At 36.9% G+C, this 20,035-nt stretch overlaps 1 pseudogene; it reads right to left on the bottom strand.

The window, feature by feature from the left end:
* Positions 1 to 321: 321 nt before the first annotated feature.
* Positions 322 to 19,540, bottom strand: LOC130243052 (ATPase family AAA domain-containing protein 2-like; annotated as a pseudogene).
* Positions 19,541 to 20,035: the final 495 nt, after the last annotated feature.

Below are 20,035 nucleotides of genomic sequence, written 5' to 3'. Positions count from 1 at the left end.
TATACTTAATAACTTTAAACGTGACTTTACACTAGTAAATTAGCGCACGGACTATAAAAACGCAGAACCTGCGAAGTACGAAGCTGCCCAATCAGAGCGAGCGTGCGGTCATGTGACCAACATGCATCTCTTCAGCAGAATCAAGTGGAATTTTCCTAATGTTTCCTACTAGGATAATTTACATTTATCTGAAGCAGAACAGGATAAACCACAAGTGATCTCAGCACCCAACTTCTTGCAGTACTTCATGCACAGCACATTAGATGTTTATTGCAAAAGCAAATCTATTTGTTTAGCATGAAAACCATGAGACAATGAGAATTGTGATAAAGGCTTTAATATGCACTCAGTATGCACAACACTCAAAGACATAACTAAAGAATTGGCAAAATATAATTTATGGACCAGTTTAAGAAATATAATGTATAGTTTATTAAAAAAGGTAAACTAGGAAAACTCTGCGACTTCCTTTGTCATCTCCTGCAAAAGAAATAAATACAAATATACAATTAAAATGCAGAAAATACAAGTAGTCAAATAAAGCAATTCACTAAATGACAGCTACATAGCAATCAGTTAAATCATGGGTCTCAAACTCATTTCCTGGAGGGCCACAGCTCTACAGTTTTGCTCCAGTCCTATATAAACACAGCTGATCTAGTAGTGTCTAGTAGTCTTGAACACCTTGATTATTTGGAGCAAAACTGTGCAGAGCTGCGGCCCTCCAGGGATCGAGTTTGAGATCTATGAGTTAAATGTAAATCAAAACTATGTTGTTTTTTTTTTAACTGGTGTAACAGATCCCAAATCTCACAATTTGGATCGCATGTTTTTATTTATTTATTTTTTAATCACAGATCGGACCATTTTTCGGATCAGCCAAAAAGGCGAGGAGACAAATGTCATTTACAGAAGAAACTTTTGGTTTTAACAAACAACTTAGAAGCTGCAATTTTATTAAAAATAAAATGAAGAATTAATCAGTGGAATAAAAATAAATATTAAAATATACAGTACTGTGAAAAATTCACTGTTCCTACTACTGTTGCTGATGATGTAAGTGTAGAAATCTAACATTATAATTTGTACAATCCGTATTTATTTTTAGTCTCATTTTTAATAAATGATTCAGTTGTTCACTCATGTTTCATTGCTAGATGATCATTTTTGAAGTATTATTCAGTGGGAATAATGTAATTGCTGCCTACGTCTTTCATTTTTGAGTGTCGTTTAATCCATATGATGGGTATTTACCATAAACATCAGTGGTTTTATCTAAACTGTAAACTGTTATCAGTCCAAGGCACTCAAAAAATGTGAAAATGTAAATTTCTATTAAGTGTTTGCTTTTTACATTTTTCGAGTGCCTTGGACTGATTCCTGTTGTTGTTTTGATGAATCCCTTACCTAAAGAGCACCGACCAAATAGGAGTTACCGCTGAGCGCTTTGTTTGTTTGTTTTTCTGGATTGATATAAACTGTTATCTCAGTACTTTATTTGACAGTCAGTATTATTTGACTGTTTGTTACTTCATAATTAACTCAAAAGACTCAAGACTGAATCTCTTTCTAGAATTTTGCGTTTTTCAGACACAGATTTTAATGCAGCGATTCGAAGAATTAATAAACATGCTAATCACCATCATTGATAATTTATGTTGCGTGGGTGTTCAGATTCTGATCTTTTATTGATTATTCGTGCAGCTTAGACTGAATGCATTAATGTAGACTAAACAAGTAGTCACAGAAAACACCTTTTCTAAAACCTAAGAAACCCACTACATCCCGAATAACCTACCACTTCCATCATCATTCTATTTTCATGGTTCCTGCAGGTTTCATCAAGTCAAATTTAAGACCATTATGAATAAGATTTTAGACTTAAACGGGGCTAAACACTAGTTCTTAACCACATATTTTAAAGTGTTAAATGTATATTTATTATGAAGAAAACTTCACGAATAATCATATATATATATAAAAAAAAAATTTAAAAAAATTATATATATATATATATATATATATATATATATATATATATATATATATATATATATATATATATATATATATATATATATATATATATATATATATATATATATATATATATATATACACATATATATTTGTTTGCTTTTGTTCCAAATTAATGGAGTACAAGTCCTATTTAACCTTGTGCATTTCAATTATAAAACCTTAATTTTCATTATAAATATTATGTCCACTCATACTTTCTTCCGTAAATTTTTGTTTAATTGGAAGCTTGTGTAAAGGAATATATTGCTATCATTATCATGAAGAATAGTGTAATTGTTTTTAGTTTTCTTTTCCTGATTTGGGAATTTAATTAAACAAATTTGCTGTAAAATGTCTAACAGCTGTTGTGAAATAATCGTCTCTTTGCGATAAAAATGTAATATATATACACATGTAAATTTAGATAGATTGTTGATGATTGGATAGGTGTCGGCCCGATTAGGTAACATTACTTTGACAAGTTTTAAAATTAAGACCCGTTTAAAACTATTTAACACCTACAACACGATATATTTCTGAAAATTTAAGACTTTTTAAGGCCTAAAAATTTGTTTTTGAAATTTAAGACTTTAAGACCCCTGGTACCCTGATTTTAAGATACCCTGATTTTACAGGAAAGCCTAAATGCTTTCATACATGTGATTTGAATGACGCGAGAGGTGATCTCTCTGTGATCGTTACAAATCTAGGATTAATCTACCAGTAAAAAAAAACTATTAATCCAAAGGTCACGTGTGTTCCGAACCATGGGTTGTGATTAGTACGGCTTAACCGTGATCTGTTACACCCCTAGTGTTTGTGCATTAAACATGCCTGTATAAGTGCAGTCTTGTCGTAATCCTTCCTGTGTCTGTATATACTCTGGCAGAGTAGAGCATAAAGTTTCTCCAACTGATTGACCTCATATCCCTCTGTCATGTCCACAACTTTCTGCAGAAGTTCCTAAATAGAGGACAAAAACAAGAGACTGAAAACACATTCAAACACTACATAAATGAGATGAAAAAACTCATTTATTTTGAACTATTGTTAATGATGTAAAAAAAAATGGTGAGAATTACTTTGAGTTTGTTGTGGTCAACAATAAGAGGCATGTTCTTCTGCTGCAGGATCTTCATGGCAGCATCCACACTAATGAGACTCTGCTGCTCAGCCTGACTCTTAAAACCTCTCGTCAACCGCCTCGGTCTGAACTCAGAAAAACCTATGAAAAAGTTAAGACAGACAAGATAAATCTTTATTTATCCTGAAGGAGGTTTTTTGTTCAGAGGCAACATCATAAGGAAATACAATGGCAAAAAAAACAAATGCACATTAAGCAACAATTGCTAATATTATTAATTATAAATCAAGTGATATTGTAAAAACGAAAAGAATTATTGTCCACACCATCTCAGATCCTTAATTAAAGAATAAGAGTTATAAAGTTTGAAAGCCACAGATATAAATGACTTCCTGTGGTATTCTGTAGTTCATAGGCATTCAATCTGCAACTAAACATGCTCCTATATGACCCAAGTGTAGCATGCAGAGGGAGTGATTCATTTGTCGAGGATACTGAGAAGTTTCTTCAGCAATCCTTTCTCAGACACCTCGACCAAAGACTCAAGCTCTAATCCAAATTACAGAGCCGCTTTTCTCAGGGTTTCTACAGGTTTCATGAAGTCAAATTTTAGACAAGACCTTTTTAGACCAATATGAATAAAATTTCAGACTTCCGCAAGGCTAAACACCAAGGATTTTTTTTAAATAGCCCAGTTAAAACATATAAAACAAACGTTACTGCAAGGAAGATAAATAAACCATATGCTTATAAATAGAAAAATAAATAGAGTTGGTAATAGAGTTAATAAAAGTTAACAAATTTATTTAATAACTTATTTACTAAAATGAAATGATAGTGATTGGATGGGTGTTGGCATAATTGGGTAGCTTTACATGAATATAGGAAAATTACTACCCGTTTAAATGATTTAAGACCTACAACACAATATTGCAGAGAATTTAAGACCTTAAGACCCTAAAATGTTTTTTTTTTTTTTGTTTAAGACAATTTAACACCACATGGATACTCTGTTTTTACCGTTTCATATTCACATAAAGCCTACAACTGCTAGATTAAAAGCAAAATGTTTTAGTTATTACTAACCCATTTCTGTGTCATCCTCTGCACTTGGCTCTGTTCTCTTAGGTTCGTTGTTATCTAATGGTTGGACATCATTTGGCAGATGGGCAGCATTATTCTGGACACTCTCAACATTCATGACCTCGTCCACTGAAGCGGCAGCATTATCTTCCTGTTCCACACTAACGAAGTTGATCTTCTGCACTATAGAAGTGGATGCTGTGGGCTCTTCAACCTCCATTGTCTCGCATTCAACAGCTTTCATCTTTTCCGGATCTTCCTCTTCATCCTCCTCTTCATCCCCTGATTCTGCAATGTTAGAGTTCTCTTTAGAGTTCCCATGTGAGCACTTCTTTTTGCTGATGAAGCCCTTTTTCCAGCGGTTTTTCCTTTTCTTTTTCATCTGTGAAGCTGTGGATAGTATATAAAATGAGCTCAATTATTGTTTATACAAATCGAATGATACAGATAAGAAACACAATTTATATGATCATTATTATAGAACTTTTAATTAAATTGCTTGGCAAGATATGCATTTTTTAATTAATTTTTTTTGGATACACATTTAAAGGATTTTAACTGTTAACACTGACTACATTTACATGGACATCAGTAATCAAATTATTTGTCTTCATCTAAATAAGACAATAATACGATTAAGGTGTTTACATGGGTTGCTTTCTAAATGTTCCTTTCATGATCCCGTTTTACATATTACAGCACATAATTCGATGAACATCATTGCGTCACCACACTATCTACATTTCCTCCTGAGTTTCATGTAATTTGGGTGTGTAATTTTACATTTTTCGGTTTATCTGCAGTTTGGCACTTTCACTTTCATTCAAGAACATTTCATGCATGCCCCGTGACAACTGAGGTATTGAATGAGAGTTTGGAATTAAGGACAGCTGGAAGAGTTGTTGTTTAAATAGAATTGATACCGCACACCGCATAGGAGAAAAAAAAAACCCTCCACATTTCATGATGTAGGTGTCTGTGGATTTTCACTGATTCGATAGGTCCAGAGAATAGTGTCAAACAGCCGTGTGTTTGAAATATCCAGTTATAAAGACCTACATGACAGTAATAGTTTGATGAAGGTGTTTACATTTCTGTACTGCACTTCAATAATGCAACAATTAAACCTTAATCAGATTAAATATATAAATATAAAAATTTGCTGTTTACATGGTAAAATCTTAATCAGAGTATTGTCTTAGTCGTATTCAATCAGATTATTGGTGTCCATGTAAACATACTGATTTATATTTTACTTTAGTATTAATATTTATTGACTATTTATAATAGTAAAAGATAATTTAATATTCAAATATCAAAAATAGCATGTAGTCTAAAAGCATATATTTATTTACAATACTGTTAGGTCCCATGTTAGACCTGGTTTGTTTTGGTTCTATTTGAGATTTTGCAGTCTGGGTGGTTCCTGATTTGTGGGTTGTGTCATCTCACTTGAGACCCATTATATGAGGCCTATAAAGAGTTCAACAATTTTGCCATGAGAGAAGAGCTCGATTAACCGGACACCTCCCTGGCTGTCATTTTGATTTTATACTTCGTTTTGGATCATGAGCCTCAGTTCACTACCATGCACACGCTCGTCACCACTGACTTCCATTTATACTGACTTTGGTTGCTGTAAATATCCTGTTAAAATCATTTCTCTTTATGATTACCTCGTCTGCATTGTCTCTCTTATGTTACAATTTTGAGCTGGTTGTAACAAATACAAAAATAAATAATAAAACATTGGCTAATAAACAACAACAACAACAACAACAACAACAACTATTATAATGTAGTTTCTAAACTGGTATCAACACTCATAAGGTTTAGTTCACCCAAAAATGAAAATGCACTCATTTACTCCTCATTTACTTCTTTGTTCTGTTAAACAAAAGATATTTTTAAAAATGTTAAACTTGTAACCACTGACTTCCATAACAAGAAAATAATACTAGTAAAGTCAATGATTACAGGTTTCCAACATTTTTTCAATCAAAAGAAGAAAGAAATTCAAAACAGGTTTGTGACAAGTGAAGGGTGAGCAAATAATGAAAGAATTTTCACAATAAATAGGGTATATGCAGAAATATCCAGAAGGACCTTTAACTTTCAGGAACCTGTGTTAAACATTTCCGATGAACTGTATGTCATTACAAAATCATTACAAGTGCTTTACGGTCTGTTTTCTTTAAAAATCAACGATCTTCACTGCCTGATTGATATACAATATATAGTGGGTCTCAGAATGTACAAGAAACACCGCATTAAACTCCATTGTTCTGCGCCATGTCTTTAAAATAGGAACATTTATTTTACTCCAGTATTGAAATGGAGTTACTGTGCAAGCCTACTGATCCTGATGGTGCGTGCGCATAAACAGCTTTTTATCTCGTTTACGCTTGACCAACTAAATGAAGGCTTGAGTCTAACTGATTATATCAGAAGTTTATTGGTAAGTGAAGAAACACTAGCTGCGGATATAGCCCATTTACAGATGTCAAAACATCAAATCCTACTACGAGTAAAAGTATGTTTATGGTGCTGATGCCAGCTTTGTCAGTAACCTGTATTCATTCCTGCTTGACGTGGTGAATCACAGCTTGTGCTGACACAGAGTAGTTTCTTTACTGGGTGTCGGATCACTCGTTTTCTGCTCTGTTGTAGCAGACACCTTTGGCAGCACATGGTAGTAGGCAGGAGTTAAAGCGTGATGAGCTAGAGCCTGAATAGGAAAACAAAAAATTTGAGTGTTGGCCACAGTCTTACACTGAACCAAGTACAATCTCATGCAGCGTGAATGAAACCTCGTTTGCTCCGAGACTCTTTATCTCAACGCAGCTCTTCTCAAAGTCCTCATCTAGTTCATCTCGGATTATGGCATGCACCGTGTCCTTGAGAGCACAGGCACGGTGTCTGATGAGCCGATCTGTTACAAAACAAGCATCACAATCAATATCATAATGTGCACATCCGATATGGTCACATCGCAAGATTGCACAATGTTGAGTTGTGATTATAGTTGACCAGGAGCAAACAGTTCAGAACACACCAAATTTGTTGGAGTCACTACAAAATTAACCATAATAGAGTTTTAGTTTATCATTTGCATGTGTTTTTAACGCCTGTTTTACACCACAAGCACGAGCAGCACGTAAGGAGAGCAGAAGCAGCCTGCAGGTGTTTTGCCTTTCCCGCTGTTGCACAGATCAATCTGTCTCTGTCTATTCTATGTAGTCTCTCACGCACGCACGCACAAACCACACACTTGAGCAGTGTAATTTTGTAGGCATGCAAAAAGTTGTGCACGAACAGAGGAAATCGGCGCGCAAGCAGAGATTAGAATGCTCGTATTATATAAATGCGATCTCGACCTGTAATACTGCGCTCACAACATTTGTCATTGAAATAACACTCTAATTAGTTGGTAGATCTGCCGCTGGAAAAAATCCTAGAGGAAACACTGAGATATAGAAATATACACACTATACAGATAGATATACACACTATATATTTATATAGACACACTTCTTTTTTTTTTACTTATCAGCACCGAGGCCCATGGCAACTTCCTCCCTATGCTTTAACCTACAACTCTTTATTTTACAAATTATATAGATCCTAAAGAAACTGTATGATTCTCAAGCTCTATGAGGAGTGTTATTTATGCTTAACAATCTGTGGATATTATCGATGCATTCATTGGGTTTTACTTTTTACTGTCATTCAATGTGTTTTTGGTCTTTATCAATGCACTGAGCGTGATAGACCCAGTGCCGAAACCACTGCTGCTTCAGCGATGCTCACGACTCGCGCTGCTTCCACATGCAGTATGAAAGCTCTAACCTGTTAACATGGACGCTTGAAAAAACACGCTCTGCTCGCGCTTGCGGTGTGAAACAGGCCTAAGACTATGACTATGCAAGCTTTTCATAAGGGTTTAAAGCATTCAGACACACGAAAATGTACTATCTGAAATATATTCATCTTGCGATAGATATTAGATTAAAATAAATATTACAACATCAGATTTTTCTAGTATTTTAATATTTACCTTTTACCTTTTCAAGCTTCACATACCTGAAGGATCTCTGTCTGGATTGTACTCAAGGGCGTTCTGCAAATCAGATCCACATCGTGCAAAAAAGCTGCCACAGTTTCATACTTGTGCAGATCAATTTTGCTGAGAACTGTGGATAAGTCCATAGGCTGCTTGATGACAGTAGTGTAATCGGGAACCTGTCACAATAAAACACACCTTTGTTTCAGCATTAAATCAACAGCTGGAAAAATGTTAGCTGTGAGACTGAAAACTTTGCCTACCTCCTCAGTGTCCACAGGCTTACTAAAGGCTTTAAAGCGCTTGTCTTGAGCCAGTCGGTTAGTGACATCTCGCAGGAAGAGACGGAGCTCCCGGAGCGTGTCCTCTTCCTGCTCTTCCAGCTTCTGCAGCTCCTGCTTAGTGAGCGGGCGGGGAGGAGGCGGAGGAGCCACTGGCAACACCTCTAGCGCCTGGCGGACTGAAAGGGAGAGAGAGAGAGAGAGAATATGTGTTATCACAGGTGTGCATCAAAACGCTCCACTTGAAATGTGAAAAGCATAAAAATCTCACCTGCTTCTCTTTTAGATGCTGGTGCTTTAGCAGCTTGATTTAAAATAAGATCCTCGAAGAATCTGAGCCTCTCGTCCCGTGAAGGAAGTGGAACATCAAACACTTCACCATACTCAACATGGAAGAGATCCTGCACCTTTTAATAATAAAAAAGTACAAGAAATCAAATGAAAAGGCATTTCTTATAGTAAATCAAACAAGCCCCATCACTGTTTCTTCAGATCAAGCATTACCTCAGTATAGAGTGCGTCATGAGGAAAGCTGCATGTAGCGAGGAGGAGCAGGGCAGAATGATGGGATGTCCCTGCAGGAGGCTGATGAATGTAGCCCTTAAAGTGGGGCTCACAGTGTCCACCAGCGCTGGATGTGTGGGATATAACAATGCTGGGTGCGGTTCTCCTCGCCTCACAGAAAACCTGATATACACAATACAGATCGATAGTTATTTCAAGAGTTCACACTTGAACTACTTGTTTGGCATGCTGTCGCGGGAGAGAGCCCTGAGCTTATGAGATCCTTGAGCCCTGGGCTCATTCCCGTTAGCAACGCATAAGAGGAGTTTGAGCTCAGACTACCCTGACTGATGACAGATATGGGATGGCTGAGGAGAGATATATGGCTTGCTAGGAGCTTGACTATGAGGTCAATTTGGTGTGTTCAATTTAATTAGGTTGCGTGTTTTTTGGATTGTGGGTGGAAACCGGGGAACCCAGGGAAAACACATGCAAGCACGGGGAGAAAGAGTAAAGTCCACACAAAAAACAAAAAAAGTCCACTCGTTATTTATAATGAGTGAGGAATCATCTGATTGGTGAATCTATCATAGACTAATGTGGGCCCAGACGTGTACAATCATAGATCAGCTCAAAATTAGTTTATAAATATACTTCACTTAATAACGCAAATTCTTCTGAGCATCTTGAACTCTAATATAAATACATTGTGTTCACCTGAGCACAAGCTTCCTCTGGGGTTGCTGAACTGACTCCATACAACACAGCAACGTCAAGTGTGTAACAGTGAACTTCTCCAGAGTGTGAAGAATAGCGGGCGCCAAGTGAGAGGTCTGAGCAGAGCCTGAAGTCCCACAGAGCAGCAGTCTTGGTCTGAATGAGGTGGGCTGCTGCAGAGCACTTCTGGAATACAAAAATTAAACAAAGTACAGCAATGACTCCAGTTATACCAAGAGCTGAATACTATGTCTCACTATTTTCATTTAGTATAATGAAATCAAAAGTGTTCACTTCTAAGGACCATCTTTTTTAGCCAAACCTAAAATGCTTTACAATTATACAATCTGTACAAATGACTTAACACTACTACTACTGCTTACATTTTATTATTGTTTTTATTCAATCTTTTGGGTAACAGTTCAAATGTCACTCTTTTACCCAATATGAATGCGTATAGGCTAGGGCTGAACTATTGTTTCAGCATCAATATCGCAATGTGTGTATTTGCAATAGTCACATTGCAGGATTGGATTTATTAAAGATTTTTAAAAAATTAAGATGTTATTATTTTAAATGTTTATTAAAAATAATTATTTACTGATGCGTTCGATTAATCGAAAAACTGTGCACATCCCCTAATGCTCAAATGCACTTAACAAATATTGTAGCATGGGTGGCCTTGATTACCCCTTATTAATTCATCCTCATAAACAGCATGGTTGGGATGAGGCTCCAAGCGTACTCGGTCAGTTGTTGAGCGGGTGATAGGGCACCCGCCTGTTGGTCCACACTTTGACAGTGCACCGCTGTTCTCCTCTTAACCTGCACCTTTACATGGGACCATTTCTTTTTTAAATTGTTCACAGTGCAATGTTCAGGACCCCCACTGCATTAACCGCGTCAGCTAAACTCTCCCACTCTTTTTTTCTTTTGTTATTATTAACTCCGGAGGACAAACTTTTCTGCAGTCTACCTCCGATAGGAGCACCTCCAATTCACATTCTGTGAAGTTCTCTTTTTGCTTGCTTTTGCTATTGCTTTTTTGTTTGGTTTTGCCAAAGTAGAGTCATTACCATATTTATCAGGGGGAGGAGGCAGGGAGGGGTTTTGTGCTCGTGCACGTGCGCTCAGTTTCACGTTAATTCGGATTTACAAAGAGAATATCCATGGGATTCCACGTATGCTGTGATTCATACATCTGAATTTTTTTACTCCGTACGCATATTTACAGCTTTGTCCGTATGCAATGTTTTAGTATGAATTCAACGCAAGTCTTTGTACATGAGGCCCCCTGGTAATATTGTATTCATTATCACGGCAAAATAAAATACTGCAATGTTCCGATTTTTCCAATACAATATACGAGCCCTAGTATAGGCATAATAAAAACTATTACAGAGGGTATTTAGAGGAGTTCCATACTTCCTTCAAACAAATCTTTGTTGTGCTACATTGAATCACACAACAAAGCTTCCTGTGAACACCAACCAGTATACAGTGAGTGAAATCAGATATAAACAGGAGTATTTCTAACCTGTTCAGATGAAGAGCAGACACAGCCGGTCCAGTGTTCTTCTGGCCTTTATTAGTAGTGCACGTGGAGGATCCCCTCATCCTCACTCTGTAGCAGATCATCCAAGATCCCAGACACATTCTCTAGAATAGAACAAATGTATTTGCATGGTTAATAATATTCAAACAGTTGATTTTTACTTAAACTGGGAGTAGTGTTAAACTAAAACTTTCAGAAAAACTCAAAACATGGTTGATTGCTAAAATGTTCAGATTGCTTATTACATACGTTATATATGAAAGAGTAATAAAATAGGTTGTCTTTACCAGTGTCTCTTTTCTTCTTGAGTCCCCTGCTCTACATGAGGAAAGAGTCTCTGCAGCATCTTCATGGCGTTGTTGAGGGAGAACTCAAAAGGGGTTTAATAACAGGTGAGAGTGCTTTTGCTGGAGAGACCACCGCCCTCTGAGAAGCTGGAACGATCTTCCCCATGGTGAGAGGAAGTCCCGGCCACTCACAAGATGGACTCCACATACCAGAAGAAGCTTCTGGAGGAAGCATAGATCTGGGATGGTGGCGTACGTCTGCGGAGGGCGCACAGAGCTGCTTCGCACACACAGCTTGATATCTGCACCACAATAACCTGGAAGCACAGAAAGTCAGGATGTTAACTATGGGCATATGATCTAGTATAACAATGCAGTTCATTCTGGATAAGAACCACCCGACTGTGAACAGAATGAGACTGTCTGAAGGCCCACTAAAAAAGTCAAATTTGAGAGTACTAAAGATGTGAGAGTACTAGAACAGCAGAATGTTACATAACATGCTACCTAAAACCCAAATACGACAGTACAAAGTCCTGGAGGTAGCTGGAAAGCACTAGCGTCTGTTTTGGCACTGAGAAAGCAGAGACATAGGTAAGCTGCTATGCACAGAGGGTACTTAACAGGTGATTCACATAGTGGAACAGGAGAGGCAGACACACTTACCGACACACTTATCTGCCAACTCTTCAAGAAATGCATCAGAGAAGCTGCGGGTCCCAGTGCCTGGTATGGATCTTCAAAATATCTCTGCGAGCCTACAAAACAGCAACAATATTTAAAAAAAATCTTTAAACAAAATTAATACAGATTTGCAGTCTGTAATAACACTGAATGAGGCTCAAAATTTCACCTCTCTGTCCGGTAGGTTAAAGAGAAACTCCCTGTCAAATCGTCCAGGCCGTCTGAGTGCAGGATCAATGGAGTCCAGGCGATTAGTGGCACCAATAACTACCACTTCACCACGGCTGTCCAGCCCGTCCATGAGAGCCAGCAAAGTGGACACGATGGAGCTTTACACAACAATGAAACAATTAAAGAGTATTATAATAGGACAAAAGAGAAGACCATTAGGGGGGAAAAAAACAACAACAGAAATTAACACACCTGTGTATCTGGTCTTGCCGGCTGGACCGAACAGGTGCAATTACCATCAATCTCATCAAAGAAAATAATTGATGGACGCATCTGGTATGCCTTCAAAATAAAAGATAAAAGTTCTTCTTAATCTTGTAAAACCAAATTAAGCATCAGTTAATTACCTATTATTTTCCAAATAAAACATTGATACCTGGTCAAACAAGAGACGGAGCTGTCTCTCAGACTCGCCCACCCATTTGCTCAGACAGTCTGCCCCTTTCCTCATGAAGAAAGCACCTTTCTCTCACCCTGACTGCACTCGTTGCTAGGGCTCGAGCAACAAGAGTCTTTCCTGTGCCAGGAGGGCCATAGAACAGACATCCCCTGAAAACACATAACATTCGATCAATAAAGGGAATATTTCTGTCAAGGGGAATATTCAGGATTCAAATAGACGTTTAGACGTAAACCCTTACTAATACTGCTTTGCATACCTTGGAGGCTGAATCTTAAATTTCTCAAAAACTTCTGGGTAGAGTAAAGGAAACACAACCATTTCCTTCAGTGCAGAGATGTGTTTTCCCAAACCCCCAATGCTGTCGAAGCGCACCTGTACACAAGAGTCACAACAGTAAATGAAAAGGTTTTTACCATTCTTGCAACTCAAATGGCAAATACGTACTGTTTGGTCAATCTGCATTGGATCAACATCTGCAAGACTTGCTCCGATTTTAATCCTGTCCTTGTGGATTCCCAACAGATCGTCCATTCGTAAATTCATAGGGAGGCATCTACAAAAGGTAATGTGATTACAGTTCATTTCAGGAAAAAGAAAAGGTTTCCAGGTATTGCCCTCAACAAGGCTTCTAATATCTAAAGATAATGAAACTTACAACTTGCACAGCTCCTATAGATATAGGTAAAAACTTCCAGTGAGAACTAATTACCTGTTTATTGACCTATTACGACTCTTAGTTCTCCGTCTCTCAAATTTCTCTTCATCAGAAGAAGAGGATGAGGTAGAGTCACTACTGTGAATTGCATGTCTTCTCCTGAGATGATGATGACAAAACCAAAAAGCTCTTTTAAACAACTGTAATGACATTTCGAGAAAGAGAAGTAAAAACTTCCATAAAATGCTCCACCAGCCCTTTCAGCCCAACACCACTTTTTGAAACATCTATGCAATGTGCAAAAAAAAAAAATAAATAAATAAATAAATAAATATATATATATATATAGGTGTGGTTATTTTCGAATTTTTCCACCTGTGCTGTTGTAAGGCCATATGAAAACTTGATCTTACCCATCACCCTCACTCCATCTTGAACTACAGCACGAGAAACATAAACAACTATTTACTTACTTGTCAGTCTAGCAATATACATGACAGCATCATGACTGGGTGTTAATCACGGCACACTTTCAAACACGAATCAAGACTCAAAATGATGATCAGGATTATAAAGATTCCCAATTTTCTTAATCTCATTTTCAAAAATGGCCAAAGTCTATGACAATTATATTTTCTAAAATCTACAATCATATGGAGAGAAACATTAGTACTGACCTTGTACTCCTCCTGTTGTTGTATGGTCTCCTGGGACTTGAGGAACTGAATGGATAACTTCGTCGTAGTGGGGTGGAGTGACGCTTAAAAATATGCTCTGCTTTTTTGGCTCTGTAATATAAAATAAAAATAAATTCAAAAATGAAATGCTGAAACAAATGCATGGAACACACAGAAAAAGATGATCTAAATGCATCTGAATCAGGGATATGTGCATTTAATCTGAATATTCAGAACATGATCTTTTTAATCGACTGCAACACTAACCCTTAAGAGGTGCCTGGTAACGCACAACAGCTTTTCTTTGTCTGAACTCATAGCGCTTTCCATTGTCCTCTTCATCTTCATCCTCATCCTCATCTGCATCTCCCTCATCATTCTCCTCTTCCTCACCTTCACCTTCCTCCTCCTCCTCCTCTTGATCACTGTATTCTGGGAAATAAATTCAAGTTCATGACAACCAACACCTCAAACATTAACCAATGAATCCAAAATCTAACAACGGCGCTTCAGCTGTATTTAATGTGTGGTGCTTTTTGGATAAGGGATTCATAAAGATAAACAACAAAATCATAAGTCCAAGGCACTAGAAAAGTGAAATGTTTTTTAAAGCCTTTATTAACAGGGATATTCTTTAAAAACAGCACCTTCGTGTTCTGGCAACACTTGCCTTTATCAGGGTTAGGCAGATTTATACTTCTGCATCAAGTGATCAATGTGACCACGGCGCATACCTGGCTTAAACATTTTCCTATGCGTTTCTTCTCAGGTGTTTTTTATGCTACCTTAAATGTACAAGTAGCTAAACTCGCTCATTCAGAGGCAGGAGCCAGCGGGTGTACAGCAACTTTAATCATAAGGTAAAGATAAAACAAAGGTTTCCATATGGTGCTCCTTCACGGGACTCGACACTTGTAAACACTTGCTCCAACCGGCTTGCTGCTCTCTGCACTGCAGACTCATCAAGGTTACCAAGCAAACCAATTTAGAGTCAGCGTCAGGTACGGTGAGGCGTGTGTGACCGCTGCAGCAGACCATACGTGTGCGCTTGATGCAGAAGTACAAATCAGCCTTTACCCTGATTGACCCATTGCTTGTGCTTTTTGTGCTGTATACAAATTTTACTTATTATCTTACTAAATTTCTTGAAGTAAACAAATAGATTTTGGTGCTAAAAATACACTTTACTTTAAAATAATGGGGGGGTATATTTAGCAGTAATGCAGAATCACTATTAGATATTGAGGCAGAAAAACTTTAGGTTCAGCAATGAGCAGTATTTTGTTCCCGGTTCAGAATTATTACCATTCTCCTGGTTGTCTGAACTCTCCTCTTGTGCTCTTACTGAAGGTTTTGTTATCCTCGTTCTCTTTGTTCCAGAGTAAATTCTCAAATTCTAAAAAGAAAATAAAAAGTTAAAGTCCTGGCTGATCAAAGCTGTACAGCAGGAGTCAGTGATGAAGATCATGACACACCTCTTCCTCACTGTCTCTGCTCCTCAGCCTACGACGCATCTTCTGCATGTCATCCATCTCTGAAGAACAGCCTCTGCAGTACTAAAATAGATAAAAACAGCAACTGAGCACCAGGAACCATCCGAATATAAATATAAAGGTCCAAAGTGAATCTACGATATGGATTTCATCAAAGGGAAAAGATTGTAAAATGACAAACAAACACAGAAATACAACACAGTGTTTTCTATATCAGTGCATACTTTGTGATAAGTCTGTCATAGAGGACCCGACTTGCTTCCTGGTGTCAAGCTTATATCTTGTTATTCTGGAACTACGCCTCACAGCACTGTCGTCTTCTTCTCGCCTTTGAATCCGAGCACGCAGATTTCGAGATGTGGGAGTTGAGTCCACCTCATCTGAAGAATTAATTCATTTTAGTAAGCATAAAACTAACATAACTGCAATTATCAGATACTCTTGACAATCCCACCTGTGTGCTCATCTGCCGATCTCTCCCCATCTGCCTGAAGTCTTGGAGACTTCCTATGAAAGAATGATTGAATAACCAATAAAACTGACAGCCCAAAAAATAAAACATCCAGTAAATACAGAACAACAGATTTATTATTTTACACTTATTCAATAACAGTCATTAAACTAGGACTCCCACCTTAAATGCTTCCCACTTTTCTCATCTTTTGGAGGGGATTTGCTAGTTTGTCCATTCATATCAGCAAAAGCAACATGTCTTCCTCTTCGAGCTCTGCTCCGCACACTGTTTTCCTCCTTTACAGACAAAACCCAACAAATATTTCACATTCACAATTTTACAGGCAGCGTCAAGCCATTTGACATGCTATATCTTTATCCAACTATCTAAACCAAAGTTTTAAATCAACTATACCAAGCAAGAATTAAAAGGACACAAAATAAAAGTATGTGTCACGTAGGGCGGGCCGAATAATAACAATATTATATCGAATTGTGATCAAATTTATGTCAATAACAATGATAAGCTCTGGACATTTTTTACTCTATATTGATCTAAGAGCCAATCACACAGCAGAAATGTGCAACAATGGGAATCTAAAAGTGTGTTGATATTAGAGATGTACTGAATTTTTAGCCACCGAATATTTATCATCCGAAAATGTTATGTCATTTAATAGACCCTCTAATTTTTGTGGCTTTAGTCATTGTTGCGATACTCTTTTAAATTTGGAAGCATAAACTTGTATCGAAATATATATTGTTATCATTCAATATGGAAAATAATTATGGAGATTGCATTTTTGCCATGTCGCCCAGCTAACCATTTGAAGATTATTGTTAAACGGTATATACTGTTGACTTTGTAATGTTAAGCAATTTATATTTCAAAACATAAAGATAGAGTAAATCTAACTAAAAGATTAAAGTTGTTAGATGATATTGCATTAGGTAAGGCAAGGCAAAGTTTATTTATATAGCACATTTCATACACAGTGGCAATTCAAGTGCTTTACATAAACAGAAATAAAGAAACAAGTATAAGAGAAATAAAAACAATAATAAAAATGGTTAAAAATAAAATAAAATAATAAAAGCTGATAGAATGTGTTATAAAAGAATTAAAGTAAAGTAAACATTAGTAAACAATAAAACATATAGCAAGAAGAATACTGTGTTGATTATGATCATGACATTCTAAAATGCTTAACATGAAAAAAGCTTAACGTAGCTTAATGTGCCTAAACATCAACCACAGAAACTCTGTCAAACTTTTCCCGTAATTAACCCTAACTACTGTAAGGATGAATCTCAATTCCATAGATTAAGTAAAAAAACATCACGTTGAGCGTTTTCTCCCCATTAAAGTCTATTACTAGGAAAAAGCTTAATGTGGCTTGATGTAACTTAACAACTTTTATTTTAGTGTATTAAGTGAACAATATCACTTTAAGCATTCTCCCCATAGAAGTCTATTATATGGAAACAGCTTAATGTACTTTAACCCAGATCAGGGAAACCCAAATTTCTATCAAATGTTACTTGTGATTAACACTGACTACTAGCAAAAGAACGAGCCCCATTTTGACAGCTGAAGTGAACAATATTTTGCCAAGCCTTTTCCCCTATGCAGCTGTAAGGATGTCAAAGACATGCATTCTTTTGACAGCAAGGGTTAATCTATCATGAATACAATTAGATTTTATGAACTTCCTAACATTTGACTTCCCTCAGTTATTGTAAAGTTACATTAAGCCTTTCCTTATTAGTGACTTCAATGGAGGAGAAAATGCTTAACATGATTGTTCACTTATCTATGGAATTAGGGCCCGTTCTTTTGATAACAGTTTAGTGTTAATAACAAGTAAAGTTTGACAGGCATTTGGGTTTCCCTGGTCTGGGGTAAAGTATGTTAAGCTGTTTCCTTATAATGGGGTTCTATGGGGAGAATGGTTAAAGTGACATTGTTCACTTGATACACTAAAATAAAAGTTTGTCCTTTTAACAGCAGTAAGGATTTATGAGTATATTTTTATAGAAATGTGATTGTCTCCAGACATTAAGCAGTTATAAACCACATTAAGCTCTTATAATGGATTTAAATGAGGGATTTATAAACGCTTAATGTGACATTGTTCTCTTCATCTACAGAATCAGGGGTTGATCTTTTGATAGTTAGTGATGATCAGAAGTCAAATTTGATAGATTTTTGGTGTGCCCCACTTGTTGAGGTACATTAAGCCACGTTAAGAGTTCTCCTTCTGACTTTAATGGGAAAAATGTATAACGTTATAATTTTCACTCACTAAAATTAGAGCTCATTCTTTTGACATCAGAAAGTGTTTGTCACGAGTAAAATTTGACAGAAATGTGGTTTCCCCCGCCTGTTAAGCTTTTTTCTTATAATGGACTTCAATGGGACAGAAAGGTTTAACGTGGTATTTTTCACTTCATCTATGGAATTGGGAATCGCTTTTTTTACAGTGGCTATGGTTAATTACAAGTACAGCTTGACAGAAATTTGGATTTCTCTGGTTGAGGTTTAGGTAGATTAAGTTTTTTTCATATTAAGCGTTTTAGAATATCCTGATCATAATCCACACAATGTGCTCTTGCTGTATGCTTTTATTGTTTAGTAATGCGATATCATCTAACCAACGTTAGTATCACCTAATAATCGATGTATATCGTTTGTTTTACTTTTTGAAGCAGTTTAAAGCGTAGTTATTCGCCACTGTTTTGAAAAGTGAAAATTAAACTGTGGAAGGTAAACAAACCTAACTTACTTACATTTAGTAGGTTACCACATAAACAGATAATAGAGTGCTAAGTTAGCATAATAACGTTACACTCAAGCGTATATCGCTTGTTTTAATGGCCAACGTTGTCTTCCTGAACGTTGTGCTACAAATAAAAACGTATTGACACTTAGTATTACATGAGTAAATATGTAGCGCGTTTGTTGAAGTTCAGTCAAGCGTCTTCGCGCTCTTTTAGTTCGACCATTTAGTTGAACTAACGTGCGCCTTTCACACAGTTTCTAAACAATAAATTGCCTGACACATTAGTAGTGTAAAGAATAGTTATTAACTCACATTTGCTGGACTGTCCTCGGCGCTAGTTAAACTGTCATCATTGGCCTTTTTCAGCCGCGCGGACTTTCGCTTAGGCGGGTTCAGGGACAGAAACTCCGAGCTCGAGTCCATATCACCGTTACTGCGCAACATCACCATCTTTAATGAGCCTTAAAAGACCTTAAAAGCATTCGCTGTCAAATTCAGTTTTAAAAACAGTTTGTTAAGATTTTAATACGGTAAGTACGTTGAATAATAACGCATCGTTTTGAAAACCCACTCCGCTCCTCCTGATTTCTGGCGCCACAAACGTCACTTACACTCGAATGACACGACACAAACAGGGGATGTGCAGGCGAGAGAGAGAAACTAGATCCGTTACACTGAATGACCGAAATAACAAATCTATTATTTTGATTACAAATGTGTTATTCAAATTGGAGACATTAATATAAACATTAAAAGCAAAATGTCTTGACGTATCACTGACAAAAAGCTGTGAGGCTTTTATCTGTGCCAAAATACGTTTTTTTTGCGTAGGAATACTAATGGAAAGGTGTACCGGCTTATTTTTTGGCGCTCCAGCAGTGACGCTGCGCTCTTGATTCTGAATTGGCTGACTCAAGCCAAACCTCCTCGTGAGCTTGTTTATGAACACCAGACACTGAAATAGGGTATTTGGCGCCATATATATTGTAGCCTTTATTTCCGATGAGAATGATTCAGCTAAAATAAGAATTAGCTACACATTTAGTTATTTTATGTAATTTGA

The sequence above is a fragment of the Danio aesculapii genome, chromosome 16 (assembly GCF_903798145.1).
Source record: "Danio aesculapii chromosome 16, fDanAes4.1, whole genome shotgun sequence".
Lineage (NCBI taxonomy): Eukaryota > Metazoa > Chordata > Actinopteri > Cypriniformes > Danionidae > Danio > Danio aesculapii.
This window is presented reverse-complemented; position numbering and strand designations above follow the sequence as displayed.